Genomic DNA, 18,506 nt, shown 5'->3' with positions numbered 1-18,506 from the left:
AATCGATGTACGTTACTTTCAATTGATATCGATAAATATGGATATATAGAAGACAAAAGTAGACAGCATGTGTGTAACATACGATGCTGAAATTCGTTTCAACTTATCGATATCTGGCCGAATTTAAACAAAATCGATAAGTATCGATGATTAGTGCCCGCCTTTTCAGCCTATTTCGCAGATAATTCTTGAGATACCAGACTTAGCCTATAATATCGAGTACAATAATCATATATCGAGACTAAATAGCTTACTAGAGTAATAAAGCTTTCATATCTGATATATAGATTCACTTCAATGTCATGGAACACTTTATCTTAGAACATCTAAGATTCTGTTATTTTCTCTATATAAATATTTTTTTACTTATATTCTTTAGTTTAAGAATTCTTAAGTTCAAGAATAAGTGGACTTTGAAAGTGTTTTCCCACTATAATTTGTTTTTGCATTGTATATGTTCATGAAAAGTATTTAAGCACGCCTTGAATGCATTAAAGAAACCCTTTACCATGCTCTGTATTTCTTAAACTTTTTTTTTGTTGTTTCTTACTCAGAGGTTCCCCTTTTTTTCGGCGTATATTTTAGCGCCTATTAAAATGCTGGCCATGTTTATTGGCAATTTAACGCACATTTAATTTTTGGTTTTTTAAACTTTTCATTTGGCATGCAATTAACTGCCTGCGGCCCGGCTTGTCTTGCTTTTGGAGGCGACCATTCGATGGGAGGGGGGGATGGATTTTCTTGTATGCAAATCACGTGCTGGTGTTGTTCAAGGGTTCTGAAAGCTGGTTCCATTTACGAGTTTGTTAAATGAGCCGCACAGTAGAAGGCAGCCAGCTGCCACAGTTGGCAGCTGCCTCATGAGGCAAGTTTAATAATGTGACAGGCTTAGCGCCATATGCCAGGGCCAGGGAAAAGTTGTGGAACCGCCGCTTCGTCGCGTATACAAACATTTCAAAATGAAATTATGAGTGGGCAGCGCACTGGACACAAAAAGTGTAAACAAATTTGGCCAAGCGGAAACCGAGGCAGACACACACACTGACCGTGTGTGTGTGTGTGTGTGTGTGTGTTTGCTAACAAATACATATGGAATAACATGTACGCATGTCCGGCGCCTGGGCGCGGTCGGAACCAGCCCAGCGGACACTGCGGACAGCGTCATGAGTTCGTCACATTTGATATTATTAAATTTTTTCTAAATACCTTGGGGAAATTAAAAAAGAAATCATAAAGCAAATACAACAAGTAAGCACGACTATCTTTGGCACGCCGAAGCTTAAATACTCTAGCCGACAAATGGCCCCTGGGCTTGGCAGATATGTAAGGGTTAAGCTCATGATGTAAGTTGGGAAATCTAGAAATACAAAATAGTTTTTCTATCAAAACGGCTTGCGACTGATTCTTTCTGGAGAGCCGCACGCTATAAGTCCTACGTGCACAGTGCTAGAAATAAACCCCGAGCTTGCTGAAGACATTCTGATATATATAAAAACTTTAGACAAACGTTAATTGTCGATCGATCCTTCTCAAGGTGGTTAAGGGATATTGTAATAATTTCTTACTATTGGGGCTGCAAACTCAAATGAAAGAGATCATGAGCTCGGCTGTCTTGGGTTAAAAGAATACTTTTTGACCGAGTCTTCCTATAGAGGCATATAATACATTAGTCCATTGTTGATAAGATTTTGCTCAATATATCTTAATAAATAAAAAATATTTCAAAAGATCGTAAAATGGTGAAATAATATTGTTTTTAATTGTCAGAGCTGTAAGATCAATATTTTTTTGAATAATGCAAATCTATCAAATATGGCCCGATAAATCCAAGGAGTCTTTTATTTAGAAACAAAACACTTTTGAAAAAAACGGTTTGTTTCCGCTTAAGGCTTTCTTGTTTTTGGGAAGCTCGTTTTATTTGAGGTTCGGTTCATGGAACCAAAAGAAGCAAAGCGGTTCAAACCCTCTTTGCTGTTTGGGTTATTATAGCTTTTAAACTGAGAGACTACAAGAAAATGTATTAAAACCTAAAATGTCTCTAATTGAGCTTTAACGTGTAAATGCTTTCTATTATTCGACTTTATTAGTCGACTTAAAAATTCGGAACATTATTTCCCACATATATACGACTTGCAAATAGGCTACGATTACCTAAAATGTAGGAAAAGTGTTACCCAAAAATAAGATCGCGCTTACCCAAAATAATATTATTTGTATTTATTTATTACAGACTAATGTTTCCAATAAATACAGAGAGAGCGCCAGACGAACCTGGTTAAAGGATAATTATCAGCTTTATGGCTTCGGCGTCGGCCTAGTCCGTCTCTTTGTGTAACGCACTCTATCGGCAAATTACAATACCCTATAGAAGGGTATAAAAAGCTGTTGACGTTGACATGAATGGATGATGACCGGTCGCAATGAGAGAATGTACTTAAAGCCTGGCTTTTTAAAGCTGCGCCCCAGTTTGGGCCTGATTTTCAATTAACATTTTCGGGGCACTCAATTAGCAGGTGCATAAGTAATATGACATCGTCAGCGCGTCAACATAGTTTGAATTTAATTAAAACGAAAATTAGTGAAAACCCAGAGCCCGAGCAACAGTTACATGGCTGGGGATTAGAGCTGGGCAACGGGAGAAATGTGCATGTCTGCAGAAAATCGAATCAGCCGCTCAGCCTGGGCCAGGGCCAACTTGTGTGCAGAGGTTGGAGCATGAGAGGGGGTTACGGAAAGATGGAGCAGATTTCAAGCAAAAGGTAGCTGGCAGCAATCTTCTATGCCAAAAATGTACAACAAAAGCATAAGACGAAGTGCAGCATTTGATGATGAAACGACGTGTTAATTAAGGTCATAATAATTCAACCTAAATTGAAAACTTGCCCCGGCAATGCCTGTGTGTCAGCTTGAGGGTGTGCAACGTCCCACACCTGCACTGGCTATGCCACTGGCTGTGGCTGTGGCTGTGGCATTGGCAGTGGCAGCAGCTATCGTCCAACAGTTTTGCCGTACAGTTGCCCCAGCCTTCAGCTAAGCTGATTGCAACAAATTATTTTGCACCTTGGCTGAACTTTCCTTACGCTGGCGTTGATAAACGAATTTTGTTAGTTTACTTTTGCTTATTTTAATGCTAAGGGTGCACGGCTCCACGCTGTGGCATCCACACAGCCATTCTCGGTGCTGCATCGTGGCATCTGATGTGGTCCAGTTGCTCTTTGTCGCTCCGTCCCTCCGTCTTTCCGTCTGTCTGGCTGTCTGTCTGTCGACTTGGGCATTGCTGCTTTTGGATTTTGCATACATCGCTTGGTTTACTGTATCTTACAAGCTGCAGCTGTTGTTGTGTCTGCCCAGAGATAGTTAGATACGTGAGCAGGAGAGATTTAAGGGTATAAGTATTTCGCTTACTGTTTAATTACCTTATAGTGTATATAAGCCTCAATCCCCTTATAACTAATAACGTTCTTTATTTTTACTTATTTCAAGTTCTTACTTTCTCGAACCAAGCTCTAATCTCAAGCCTGTCTCGTCTAATCGAGAGAGATCTTTTTCAATAATTTTTAGTTCCGCTAAGCTTACTCGATCCTAGTTTCAATCTATTCTTAATCTCTTAAATATAAGACTGAAAAGGGGAGTTACCGAGGCGAGCCTCTATCTAGTATCCGAGGGTTGGCATGTTGTATAGATAAAAAACTTTTATCCATCACTAAAATTAAAAAATATATTTTAATAGATTTTACGCAAAGTGTGACACATCCATAAAAATGAACTGGTAAAGGTCTTTGAAACTGATTTTGATGCTGATCGAACTTAAAATAGTTTCATATAAACGTTTTCCACGGGTATTTCACACTTGCGGGTGGAATTTACCAAAACTATGTCTTAACCTGCACTTATTTCACATAAGCTAAATATAGTCAAATTTCAGCTTCAATCAGTCGGTCAGTCAGGGAAAACATTTGTATGTATATGAAGCTTTAAGTATTCAAGTACACCAGATTATCCTTACAACACGATAGTAAATTATATATTTATATACATATATATAATTCAGCCCGTCAGTCATATGGATATATGAAAGAGTATACCAGATTTACTCTAAAACATGGCATTATAGTGGAGCTGTCCGTAGTTGTTGAAATTTTTGAAAGTTGCTTTTGGACTTGGCTAAAGTGGCGAATTGTGTTGACTATTAAATGTTATTAGTTAGGAAAAGCGCAATATTGTGTAGTACTTAAAACTTGCATAATATCTTGGACTCATTTGCATATTAAAGAATTTTCTTAGTCGGTCATTGCTCAAAGAGAATTGGCGGTGGCAGCAGCAGCTTTCGAGATTGTTCATAATTATCCCGCACATACAGGCAAAATACAGCATAGGTATAGGCTGTGTATATGTGTGTGTGTGTGTGTGTGTGTGCAGGTATGCATGTACCTGGTACTCTAATTCGAACGCTATTCATATCCGTACACTCACACACACACGCACATACACACAGAAAGGCGCACACAGCGCTATCCTTGCCAGCCGCAGGTTAGGTTCTGCCGCGCTTCCTTTCTACATGCGAACGAGAGCTACATGAAAAGTTTTTACTAATTTACATTCATTACACACATTTGCAATAAAACTAGGAGCCCAACTCGACTCAATACACACACCCACACACACATGCACACACACATATTCACCCACACATGCAGAGAGTGAGAAGTGCTACATACAACTACATTGACATTTTACATGCTTCATTAGCGTGTAAGCGCGGTAATAATGAAATTTCCTTATGGCTGCATTTTCAACTTCATATATGGGTTCCCTACGATCCGTGGCTAAGTCGGGCTCGGGCTCGGGCTTGGGTTTGGGCTTGGCCATGGGTTTGGGTTTGGGTTCGGGCTGCTGCTGCATGCTATATTGATGCAAAGTTTTGCGCCAGTTGCAAAAACTTGAGGCGTTGTTCCACGTAGCTAACCACAATTTATGTTGCTTGTGGCAAGCAAATACAACTATAACAACAACAACAGCAAGTAATTGGAAGTGCCCAACTAGCAGTTACCCTGTAAGTTAACACAACGTAGTTGCACTCAAAAAGACACACGCCGCAAGCTGTGCTTTTTCTTTGTTAACAAGTAAGAGTTGGTTGTGCCCGACTGGGAAATACCCCGAGCTCAGCGTGGAGCTGGGCGCAGATAAGCATCTTTTTTGTATACATAAATAAAGAAAAGAATGCATGGCCTTCTTCTTAAAGTCCCACAATTTGGAAGAAGCTTTCAATATCAACTTCTTTGTTCAGCTTTCATAAAATGAAAGATATATACATATATATTTATTCTGTATATACTATTTTAAAAGGTACATGTCAAATAAAAAACAGGATTTCGATATTGATTCTTATCGATTGCTTGGAAACGGTGAAAGTTATTGATTATTATTATTGTCGGCAACAGGCTCTGAGATCCTTCATACATACGTACATGCAAATGGACATGATTAGCTCGACTCGGCTATTGATGCTGATCAAGAATATATATACTTCATGGGGTCGGAGATGCTCACTCTTCTCACTGTTACATACATTTGGACACAACCATTATACCCTTTTCACACAATTTCAATAGGGTTAATATATTTGTACCTCATGGGCTCCCAGATGTTCCCTTTTGGCTGTTACATACATTTGTTTAATGCCAATAAAAGGATTTCGCCCAAGTTCAGTTGATTGATAGCATAAAAAGGAGTCCCAAACTGTGAATGTTCCATTCTAAAATAACTTTTGTGTTTATTGTGCGTACGCTACGAAAGATTTTTGACTCAAAATAGACAGTCAGATATGTGTTGTGCGGTATAAGGCATTAATTCATTTTTGCGATTTACGATAGTCTACGCATAGAATTCGGCGCCTGGCTATAAACTTTTTAATATACTAAGGAAATCAAGGACAAGACATGAGTTGCTTTCAGTTTAAAATAAAATTGACTAGCGCTGAACAAGAATATAATTCTAATACATTTTTTTCTCAAGCTCTTATAATTATCAAAAAAATGTCAAATAAAGCAAGCTCATAAACGATATTTATCGATGTCAAAGTTAAAATTAGCATATAACTAATCTATATTTCGAATATGCTAGAGCAATCGGAGTTTAAAATCGATATTTATCGATTTGAAGTAAACATGATTAGCGTATGCTTTAAGAAAAAGTACATTCGCTGGCTTCTACAATTTTTCAAGTAAGCTCAAAAAACGCAGCTGATAATCGATAGTTATCGATAATTTGTAATTAAGTTCAACTATGCATAATAAACGGATGGATATCGACTCTAGTTGCTGATTAAGAAAATTTGTAATTTTATATATGTTTATTCGATTTATGACTTTTACAAATGACTGCACAAGTACATAATACCCCTGCCTGAAGCCTAACTTAATGGGCACGGGGTAAACCAACAACGAGCTCCAAATTCTGCTGCTGCTGTCACTGCTACTGCTGCTACTACTACTGCTACTGCTACTGCTACTGCTGCTACTGCTGTGGATTTAAGGTGCATCTACTTGAAATTTCCGCTGAGAGCTGATTGGATCTGATCAACTTCAAAGGCGGCTGACAATCGAAATGCTCGAGACGACAATCAAATGGGCAAACAAAGCGACACACATAAACATAAAGAGAGCACAACACAAGCACACACACACACACACACACACACACACACACACACACACACATACACAGTTAGACGCACACACAGGCACACGCAGAGTCAGTCAAAAAATGAGCAGCGGAAATGATGGCGCAGCAGGCGGAAACGAAGCGTTGGAGGCAACCGGCTGATGGCAAAAGGCTGCTGTTCAGTTGTCGCCTGCTGTGCCGAAGAAATTAAAATTGCATTACGAAACGAGGCGGAGACGGATCTGCAGTCTAACCGTGTGCGTGTGTGTGTGTGTGTATGTGTGTGTGGGTGTGTGCGGCATAAATACTTCAATATTTGTGCACATTTGAAGCTGCTTAGGAGCGCCCATGGGCCATGACTCTGGCTCTGGTTCTGGCATGATGGCATGTCGTCCAGCCAGGAAATAGTTTAATTAAAATACCTTAGCATAGTCATTAAGAACATTACATTTTCGTAAAGGTATTCACAACGGTTGTTTCATTGGGTTGCCGTTGCTGACCATTTTCATTGTTTTCCCATGCAAATTTTGTGCTTGAGCCAAAGCCAAACAATAGACGCGCATTAAAAAAAATGAAATGAAGTCCACAAATGGCAAAAGCAACAGCAAAAGTTAAAGAGCGACCAGCGAAGAGCCTTTAAATCGAGGCCACGCCACAAAAGACCAACAACAACAACATGGACCGCATTGGCATATAAGACATGCAAATTTCACAACACGCCCCATGGATGATGTTGTTAAGTGTCGGTCCTTAACCAAATAAAAAAAAAAACAAAACAAAACAAAACAAAAAAAAGAATATAACAACAAGCACATAAAAAGTAAATGCAAATAGCCGTTCGCTATGCCAAATATGAGACAAGAAATAACATTTGACTTAGAAGAAGCTTAAATATACTCTTTGGAATTTCTAATATATAAACGTCAGATAGATATGGTATATAATATAGTATATAATAGTATATATAATAGTATATAATATACTAGTGAGATCTTCGACAATATCACCATCTGAGTTTCTGCCATACTATAAATAGTAAGCTCTTCGACAGTATCTGCATAAGTTGTTCAATTCCTCAGAAAATGTATTCATTAGGTTTATAGGTATTAAATTTAAATTGATTTAACAACAAAACACATCACATAATTTGTAAGCTTTTGGTTTTTTATTATTATTATATTTTCTATCATTTAGTTTTTGTTTTAATGTGAAAGAACTTATTTTCTACTTTCTATCTGAGTACGTGTATAATCCTCTCTATCTCTGTCTCTCTCTCATTATATATACCTCTATGTATAAAACTTTTTGTCCTGATTCTATGACTCATTGAATCTGACTGATTCGTGATCAACGCACAGTCCATGCCGTAAGAACTCGGAAGTTGAAATTTTCACTGTAGTTACATTATTTGATGAAGGTGCACGTTAAGACGGAGTTCCTACAAATTCCATATTTAGAAAAAACTCATTGGAGGTGAGTTTTCCACTGTGCGAAAAATCCTTTTTGTGCGCAAATTAATTTTCAAGGATCTATACGAAAAATCATTAGAGAAGTTTTTCACATTTCTAGAAAAATCAAAGCTTCCTCGGTGGAAAATACGGCTCAGAATTTTTTTTGGGGGAGCTTTAAGTTTTGTCCGATCAGCCTCAATCTTGCATTCAAAGCCCTAAAAACGAACTTAATAAATACGTGTTTAAGCGATTGAAGAATGTCCATAAGAGATTATAGTAAATTGGCAGTAATCGATTCTATAAAAGTTAAAAGTTAATTACCACCCGATCGGCTTTAAAATCAACATCTCTCTCTCCCTTTCTCGTTATATGTCTCTGTCTACCTCTCCTATCTCTTGTATTTTTGTTCGCTCTCTCTCTCTCTCTTTCTCTCTCTCTTTTTATATCCACCCTCTCTCTATCTCTCTTGCTATCTCTTTCATTATATCTCTCTATATCTCCTTCACATACCCCCTCTCTCCCTCTCCTTTATTATAAGTATCTTCCTCTATTTCTCCCTTATTATTTCTCTCCCTTTCACTCACAGTTTTGGTATCTACCTCTGTCACTTTGCCATTTCTTTTGCTGAGAATGAAGTTCTCATTTTAAGAAATTAAAAAAGGTATTTTTTTTTAAGAATAACCCTCAGTCCTGATAATTATCGTATTGAGTATAAGTACTTTATAAATGCAATCAGTTTTCAAGTTGAGATTGTTTTATTTAAGGTAATTAACTTAAAATTTTAAGATCTACAACATTACTAGAAAATCATAATTGTTTGCGGATTCCACCTACCGCACGTTACACAAATTGGAGCATATTTAAAAGACCCAAGGCAAGTGTATTAAAAAAATACACAACGCAAAGAGACCAAACAGAGCAACAAAAAAAAAGGCAAGAATAATAAAAACAAAACGAAAAAAGTCGAACAATAAGATTAACATGAAAACAATCATGACAATCAGTAACCGCAAATGTCAAATTAAATTATCAATAAATTTACACGAAGACAACAGTGGAGCACTTTCGAAAGCGTAGAAAAACAATTTCCCCTGACCACCACCACCCATCCAACCAACACTCCTCCGCTCAAGAACTGTCCGCACGGACGCAAATTTGTCGTTTGGCGGCGGGAACAAGCAATATCAAGTATACGAACCGTGCGCCCGTCACGACCGGGCGGCGTCTGCAGCACATAATGAAATCATTTGCAAAATGAAAACACCAACAAGAAGCGGCAACAACAACAACAACAACACACACACACATATACACACAGATACACTCACATATATTTAAAATGCTTTGCCTCGACAAAGCGTCGTCCACTTCAGGACATTGTCCATCAGTGAAACTTTGCACACCATTGAATTGAAGGCGCTGGAGAAATGTGGAGAAACTGCGAGGGGGTGAGAGATTTAGAAGGGCACACTTGCAAATCATAAAACAACAGAGGCGAAGAAAATGTTTTTTAAATCTTCATAAATATTCATTATGAGAGGCAAATAGTTTGAGGGCAGCTGCGAATATTCCATTGCTTCAATTGTGACCATTGGACTGTGGCCAGGCTGGTGGATTTTTCCCTCTCTCTGTGTGTGTGTGTGTGTGTGTGTGTGTGTGTGTGGACAGTCGCTAAATTTAATTTACAGATGGCTCTCTACATGAAGTTGCCAGCAAAACAAAATAACAATAAAGTGGCCCGCAAGAATAACAAAAGCAACAACCACACCAACAAAGCGTAACATGAAAAGAAAATGAAAATAGAATAGAAATATTTATTTTGAGTGTGAGCTGGGTTGGGCCGGAAACGGAAGTGTCCAACGGCCTTGAAGTTGCTGCGGCTGTCACGTTGTTCAATGATCTGCGCTGAGTAAATTTCCCTTAAGTTGAGGGGAAATTTAACTGGGCAAGCGGTCGCTCTTAAAATGGGAATTTTAAGCAAGCAATAGTGGGACTTTTCATGCAGGGGACATTTAATACTTAGCTTAGCGTAAGTTGGGCCTGCATTTTTACCATTATAAATATATTTAAAATATTTGTATATATTTCAGAAAGTCCTTTTTAAGTTCTATATTTGCTTATTAATATATTTTGTTGTGTTTTAATATATGAGACTTATTAATAAACCAATTAATATTTAGGATATGCTGCAGAAGGTATTCGATGGGATTATTGAATTAATGGATAAATAAAGGTTAATATTATTTCTTATTAACGGTTTTTTAAAATAAGAGGTCTTTATTATATTATATTATTTCATAATTTATTTTATTAATATTGTTGTTGTTGAAAGGGGAGCTTTAATATTGATTTCATATTAATTTTTGTTGTTCGCTTTGATATTTTGTTGCTTTTTTAATAATTTATTAGCATACATTTTGCTTAAGTTATTTGCTAGGATTATTTTTATTATTATTATTATTATTATTATTATTTTGTTTATTTTTTATATTTTATATCATATTTTAATAAATAAAATAGGTTTCTAGGTCAATAGTTTCATGCATTGGTGCTCCATCATTTTTATTTATATTATTATAACTATCATAATTAATTTTCCTTACAAAAATATTATAATTCAATTATTTCTAGCATAAATTTTACTTTAGCAGCTGTTGCGTTCATAACCCCTTTTGGGTTCCACAATATCCACACAAAAACATCCCCTACCACGTGGGAAATTCTCTCTTTGTGGTACGCATTTGTTTCTAACGGTATGCCAAACGAAAAGAGCAAACGAAATGGCAGCATCGTAATGGCAATTACATTGGGTTAGTCTCACAGAGTTCGCGGCTCGTGTTAACAAACCAACCAACCCACCTACCCCCCGCACACGCACAGCAACCTAGCCAATGCAGTCTGCTTCGTGTGCTTGTCGCTTGTCGTGATAACTGTTGAATCAACGAGTGGTTGCCGAAGACACTGGCCCATTCGTTCGCAACGAGGACGCAACGCAGTCTTCAACCAAACGCGTAACGAGACGGTACTCTGCAACGCCAGTTCAAATTGTACGCAACGGGACTTTTACAGTTAATTTTGAAGAATAAGCAAGCAACAATTTAACGTACAGAGAGGATTTTGTGCAGCGGCCCAAAACTAAACGGTGTCTAGTTTTAAAGTGTGTCAAAGATATTAAGTTTGTAATTAATTAAAACCTAGCCGCTTGCTCCACTTGGAGGTGCCAAATGCGTTTCGTTGATTTCGGGCAACGCAGCTGCTGATTCAAAATTCGCCTCTCACAACGGCTCTCGGCTCCAGTTGCCGCTCCGGCTCCAGCGCGCTCTCAATTTGCGGCCAGTTTTAGTGACATAGAAATTTTGTGAAAATCGTGTAACTTGTATTTGGCCCATGTCACAAGCTCCACACGCACTGGGGCACAACAGTTCACTAACGTTGGCGCCAGACGCGGATTTGGTACGCAGCTTCAAATTGTCGCAAAAATAAAACAATTCTTAACAAATAACACGAAATTGATAAAACAAAAATAAAATTGAAATAAAGAGATTTACACAACAAACTGTGCTACATACTCCAAACTTAAAGGCGAATTGTAATCGCGTGTGTGTGCGAGTGCGTGTGTGCCGCGTTGCGTGTGTGTGCGTGTACTTGTGCGTGCTGCGCTTGCCGCTGTGTGTGTGTGTGTGTGTATACATATACGTATTAGTACTTGGCTAACTTGTAGTGCGTGGCGGCGCCAAAGCGAAAATTTCCATAAATATTGGCAAAGCCAACAGCAGAAACTGAAACTGCATTTCGGCTCACAAGTTGGGCCCTGTCAACAGCTCAAAACTTGGCCAAAAAACAACAGCTACGCTAGCAACACGCCGAGCAAATAACAATAGCAACAACCTGCGTATGCTATACAATAGGTAAGTGCGCCCGTCTCTCACCTGTTGATGGCCTGTCCATTGAATATACATATATTTATATATATATTTGTGAACATTTAAAGAATGCCACACTTTCGTGCGCTGAGTTACGTTGAGTTTGCAGTGCGGCTTGTAACAGCTGAAAGTGTTGTGTAATTGATATTATGAAATGTGTGTGTGTTGGAAAATCATAAAATGTATATAGTTAATGCGGTTCACGGTTCGAAACAGGTTCAGTTTGCAATATTTCTTGTTTATTGAGCCAAAAATATTTAAAAATGATTCAAAGCCCAAATAAATTGGCTAACAAATAAAAATAGAATCTCTTTAGGGGTCAAGTTATTATACGAACCCATTAAAAATGGGTATAAGGGTATATTGTATTTGTGCGAAAGCCAAAAGCATCTCCGACCCCATAAAGCATATATATTCTTGATCAGCATCAATAGCCGAGTCGATCTAGCCATGTCCGTCTGTCTGTCCGTCCGTCCGTCCGTCCGTATGTATGAACGCAAGGATCTCAGAACCTATAAGAGTTAGAGACTTGAAATTTTAGATGTAGATGCTCCTAGATCCCGCGCAGATCGAGTTTGTTTCCGATAATCGATAACTTATTCCGTTTTCAAGCAATCGATAAAAATCGATATCGATATCCTGTTTTTGGGCAATTTTGGTAAAAAATAAGAGCTAGAGTCACCAAACTTGACATATAGCTTCTAAAATAGGATATATTTATGCATTTGATGGTGGAAGAAGAGGGTTCAGGGTATCCCCTAGTCGGGAGCTCGCGACTAGAACCTCTTATTTGTTATAATTATTATTTCCGCATAAAATTAATTAACATACAAAATGCCAAGCCCAAACATTCCTGCCAGGACAATGGGCTGACAGGCTTCTAGATGAACTCAATTTAAATGGAATGTTCAAACTCATGTGACCCATATAAGGAATGAATGTATCCAATCTAAGAGCTGACATTTAATTATTTGTCGAAACAAGTTTTCATATGTAAACTACCAAATTAAAGACGCGTCGTTTAGTTCGATTAAATTCCATTCTACCTTAAATGATTTTGTTTTTGGAACAAAAATATTTCAAATATTAAAGACCAAGCTTATCGATAAATATATTAACTATTCAAAAATATATATGATACAAATATTTTGAGTTAATAAGCATTATTTTTTACTCTCTTATTAGAAAATAAATATCCTGCATATATTCGAAATATTTTCCCATGTGTATCTCATATTATAAAACAAAAACTAAGACTGAGTTTTATATATTCATATGGCTTAAATATTAACAAATAAATTGTGTTTAAAATTGACCCTTTTAGCAACACTTGATTAATCATAATAATAATAAGTAGGGTGTACAATTTTCGGTGCATTAAACACTTGATTGTTTTTCGCCATTTCATGAAGTTTTTCGCACTTTTATTGTGTGTGTTTTTTATTGTTTTTTTTTTTTGTGCACATTAAATGCATGAATTGCAATCATTCAGCTGCATAATTAATATGAAATAAAACTCTGAGATTTGCACAATCACTTTAACTTGTTTTACGGATTGTTTTTATACACATTTTTTTTGTATTTATTTTTTGTCTCAACAATTAATTAAAAATAGATATGCATTTTCCGCATTATTTTGTCATTTTATTTTTTGTTGCCAATAAAGTTTTGCTCGAGCAGCTTTTCCGGTAAATTGAAAAGCGACGCTGCGCAAAAATTATTTCTGAATAAATTGTTATATTTATATATATATGTATATATATATTTAAAACTGGTTATATACATGTTAGCACAAAAAAGTTATAAGCCTAGAATTCCTCAGAAAGGACATTGTATTTGAATAAATTGCCGATTTCATAAATTTGAAACCTCCTCAACGCAATATTCAATGTTAGGAGAATATCAATATTAAAAATTCATTTGAGTTTACATTTGAAATGTTTTTTTTTTTGTAAATGATTCATTAGTTTTTATTTAACAATCAATCACGAACAACAAGAGTGCTCCAGTCGGGTGTGCTCGACTAGGGGTTACCCTGAACTTTTTTCTACCAATACAAAATGCAGCTCCGCGGGAAGGGGTAGCGGGAGACGTTAGCTAGGTGTCAAATTTGGTGATTCTAGGCAATAAAACCAAAGAGGTTTGCTTAATAAACAGGACTCCGATATTGATTTTTATCAACAGCTTGAGCACAGCTCAAGTTATTTATTCTCGGGAGCAAAATCTTACTGCGCGGGCACTAGGAGGAACTACTTTCAAAAATTCAAGTCTCAAGTTCATTATACGGACGGACGGACGGACAGACGGACGGACGGACGGACGAAGGGACGGACGGAGGGACGGACGGACGGAGGGACGGACGGAGGGACGGACGGACGGAGGGACGGACGGACGGACGGAGGGACGGACGGACAGAGGGACGTACGGACGAAGGGACGGACGGACGGAGGGACGGACGGACAGACGGACATGGCTAGATCTCTGATCAAGTATATAGGTATATACTTTATGGGGTCGGAGGTGCTTCCTTCTGCCTGTTACATACTTTTGCATATAAGCCTATATAAAATTATGAGGGGGTTCTACACTAAGCTGGCATGTTTGACGGCTATATACCCTAAAGAAAATCTGTTCCTGATTTCTATTTATAAATTATGAAGCTCATGCAACTCATTTAACTCATTTGAAGTTTTAAAAACGTTCTTGAATTGTAACTAAATATTTTGTAGACTTTTCCAAAGGTTCTTCTCAGTTTCTCTCAACTTGTTTCTGCACTTAATTCAATTCTATTAAGACATTTGTCGAGCTGTGGGGTTTTATATTCACTTTGCGGAATGCAAACAGAAAGTCACATTGCAATTGGCATCTTTTTATGGCGTTCTTAATGAGTCCAATTTACTTTGAGCAACTGTTTATAATAATTGACTACACTTACGACAATAATACTGTCCCAAGCATATAATCGCACATTCACGATAAATTCACTAATTGAAATGGTGCCGCAGTAGCAAAACTTATGGGTCGAACCTCCGACTTGTCAAGTCTGTTAAGTACTCAATTACTGCTTGGGAAAATATGCAATTCAATTGAATATAAATGCTTTGTTTCCATTTTTCTTTCTGTTAACAGTGTGTGAGAACACAATAATTATTCTCGAATCCCTACTTAGTCTTGTATTATCATGCACATGCCCAATATGTAGAAAAGACGAATTTTAAGTGAAAAATGTAGGCAATGACACAGGAAAAGCAATTAAAATGAAAAACAATATTATTTTTTAAAATTAAATTTTTTTCGATTCGATTCTTGTGCTTTTCCACTTAAATGAATCAACAGCTCAAGCCTTGGATCATAACTATTTATACCCTAAACCAATTAAAAATGGGTAAAAGAACTAAAATGGTTTTGTGGAAACGTATGCAACAGGCAGAAGAAAGCATCTCCGACCTAACAATAGCCTAGTCGATCTAACCCTGTCCCTCTGACTCGAACATTTTTTATTAATTGGTAAAATATTTATTAGCAAAATTTTGATTTTCTTTGAGACAAAGCCTCATCTTTCCCAAGCTAAAATGAAACAATTCGATTCTGTTTAAATTTGAGCCATGTTCTTAAAAAGAAGTTTCTGGCTCAAATCGGATTGCCTGCCAACATATAAAAGAAGTCTTAATAGTTTATAATTAGTTAGCTATCAGCGCGTAAAATTATAAATAGGCGGGAATAAATCTGTTTGTGGGTCGAGTAAATAAAATAAATCAAGCCAAATGCGCAGTCCAAACAACGAGACCAGATGATTATTTGTAGCTGTCTCTCTCTCTCTCTCTCTCTCTCTCTCTCTCTCTCTCTCTCTCTCTCACAGCATTTTGCTGTGGCAGTTGCATTATAAATGGTGACACACATTGCAGCCTTTAATTTGCGCTTAAATGCTGCGGTCGTCCGCTTTTCCAAAAGGAAAGTCACGTCGATAAATAAACATTGCAGCGCCCAACGCTGATTAAGGGGGCGTGGCAGAGCTGGCTAAGAGAAATGCATCTATATAATATGCACTTGCCACACGCATATGCCGCATATGCAGCAATCACATGGCATAACAGTTGCAATCATTTATATTTTATTGAGTCAAATAGGGCTCAGCATGCAGAGCCTTCATTAGTTTGCCTAAAGTCAATATGACCATTCAAATGCGTGCGAGTGTATTCACATATTGCACTCATGGCACTCACTTTATTAAAATGCAACTCGAAGCCGTCTGTGTGAGCGTGTTTGTGCGTTTGTGTGTGCGTGTGTGTGTATACGCGACTGTGGCTAATTGTTTTAAAGCATTCAAACATGAATTTTGCTAATTAAACATGGCCGCAAATGATTTTCTGCAAAATAATGACAAAATGTAAATAATTGCAGCTAACTGGCAACTGCGGCCAACGTCCAAATGGCCGACACACACAACCAAACATGCAAGCATACACACACACACACACACGCACGCACAACAGCCAACTATTTGCCTTGCTTATTGCAATCGATAATAACTGCTGCAACAATAGAACGTCCAAACCAAATGATCGACCCATAGTTGTCCTCTAATTAAATTTTGGTTTACAGCAAACTAGTTTTGCCTTTTATACTTTCCATTGATATATTACTGTATTTAGTCCAAAGACAAACTAAATAGAAATACTGAAAAAGAGCAAAACGCAAGCTGGATAACATTGCGGGAAAAAAAGCTACCAGGTTTTAATAAATCTAAGAAAAATTTCAATCAATGCTTTTATAAAAACAGAATAAAAATTGATCAAGTGTCTAAGGCATACTAATTTAAATATATATATATAGATATATAATGTATATATATATAAATATATTCTTGATGAACAGCCCAGTTGATATAGTCAAATTCGTCTAAGTCTTTTTCCATGCAAGTAAGTCTTTCAGTTTCTAAGCTATCTTCATTAAACTTTGCATGCAGTCTTATGTCAAATATTTGGCAAAATAAGCAGATCGAAGCTGTCCATATATATGTTAGATAGATAGCAAATATAGCTGCCATGAGATATTTTGGTCGAAAATTGACTTTACATATAAAAAAACATTTATGTTCCTTATACGCTGCACATGTAAGTTGTATCTTGCTTCAATCTTGTTTATTTAGGGCCTGAAAGTTAGCTCTATGGGAAAGTTAACTGTAAGAACTCTCTTACACTTATAACCTTTAACTTATTTATTATTTTTGCATTTGTTTCTTATTTAGATTTTAGTTAAGTTTGCAGCATGTCGGACCAAAAATAAAAAATATTCTTGTAGCAGATTTGTTTATTCTTTCATTTACGAAAAATCGGCTGGAATCGATTTTTAAATTAGGTTTCTTTAATTTAAAATTACAGTTAATTGGCATTTGTCGCCAGCTGATTCCAGGGTATTTAAGGTATTTGAATCTTACTGCGATTTGTAGAAATATTGTGAACATTTTGGCCATTGGCAATTGTCAAAATTTGTGCATTATGCGCGTTGCCAGGCAATTAATAAGCGTTTGGCATAACAAAAGCAAATGGACGCAATGGTTGATTGCAATTTAAAATTCGGCGTTAATTATAACTAATTCATCAGAAATGTGCGCTTGGAAAATGTGCGTAAAGGCCAGTTGGCGCTTTCCATAAAGTTTTCAAGCCATTTCCATCGATGTACATTATTAAATTGAGCGTGTGTGTGTGTGTGTGTACAATACTTTTATAAGTAACTGTTAAACATTGCCATAGCAATTCATTTGGACGCGTGCACTTTTCACTTCCACAGCCCATTTTCATTTCAAAGTCTCGCACTCTCTCCCTCTCCATCTCTCTTTCTCCTCCTCTCCCTCTAGACTTTTTCTAACTACTCGGCAGTTTCTTATCGGAGCTTTCCTTTTCGGCTATTGACTAATTAAAAAACCAGTAGAACTCGGGGCTAGATGGCATAATAAGCAACGGCTGCTGCTGCTGCTTCAGTTTTTCTTTTGCTACTGTTTACTTCTTTTACAAAAATATAAAAGGAAAACATACGAAAAGCGTAGAAATAATGGAGAGAAGGAGAGAGAGAGAGCGCCAGAATATAAAGAAAATCGCAGAGCTCAAGAAAATTTTTACTCGTATTTTTCAAATGACCCAATAAATTTGCTCTCATTATGACGCCGAGCCACGAACGTTTTGTTTGCGGCCAGCTGAAAAAGCAAAGTAGACCCTCCTCCTCAGCAGAAAGTAAAATAAATGTTTCTCAAATCGTAGTGCAAATAAAACCCATCGCACCCCACCCACCCGGCCGGCGCCACCTTCTCGTAACTGCCAGGTAATTGCGCTAAGCGCCATTGAGAGCAGGCTAGCGCATAATGAGCGTGAAAATACTTATGTAGTGCAAATATGAAAACCTCCTCCAGGGCTCTGCCGGAAAAATAGAGGAAAAAAAAGAGGAATAAACAAAGAAAATCTTGATTTGCGCC

This window comes from Drosophila novamexicana, unplaced genomic scaffold (genome assembly GCF_003285875.2).
Source record: "Drosophila novamexicana strain 15010-1031.04,08,12 unplaced genomic scaffold, DnovRS2.1 tig00000877-arrow-arrow-pilon, whole genome shotgun sequence".
Lineage (NCBI taxonomy): Eukaryota > Metazoa > Arthropoda > Insecta > Diptera > Drosophilidae > Drosophila > Drosophila novamexicana.
The sequence above is the reverse complement of the archived record's forward strand: the minus strand, read 5'-3'. Positions refer to the sequence as shown.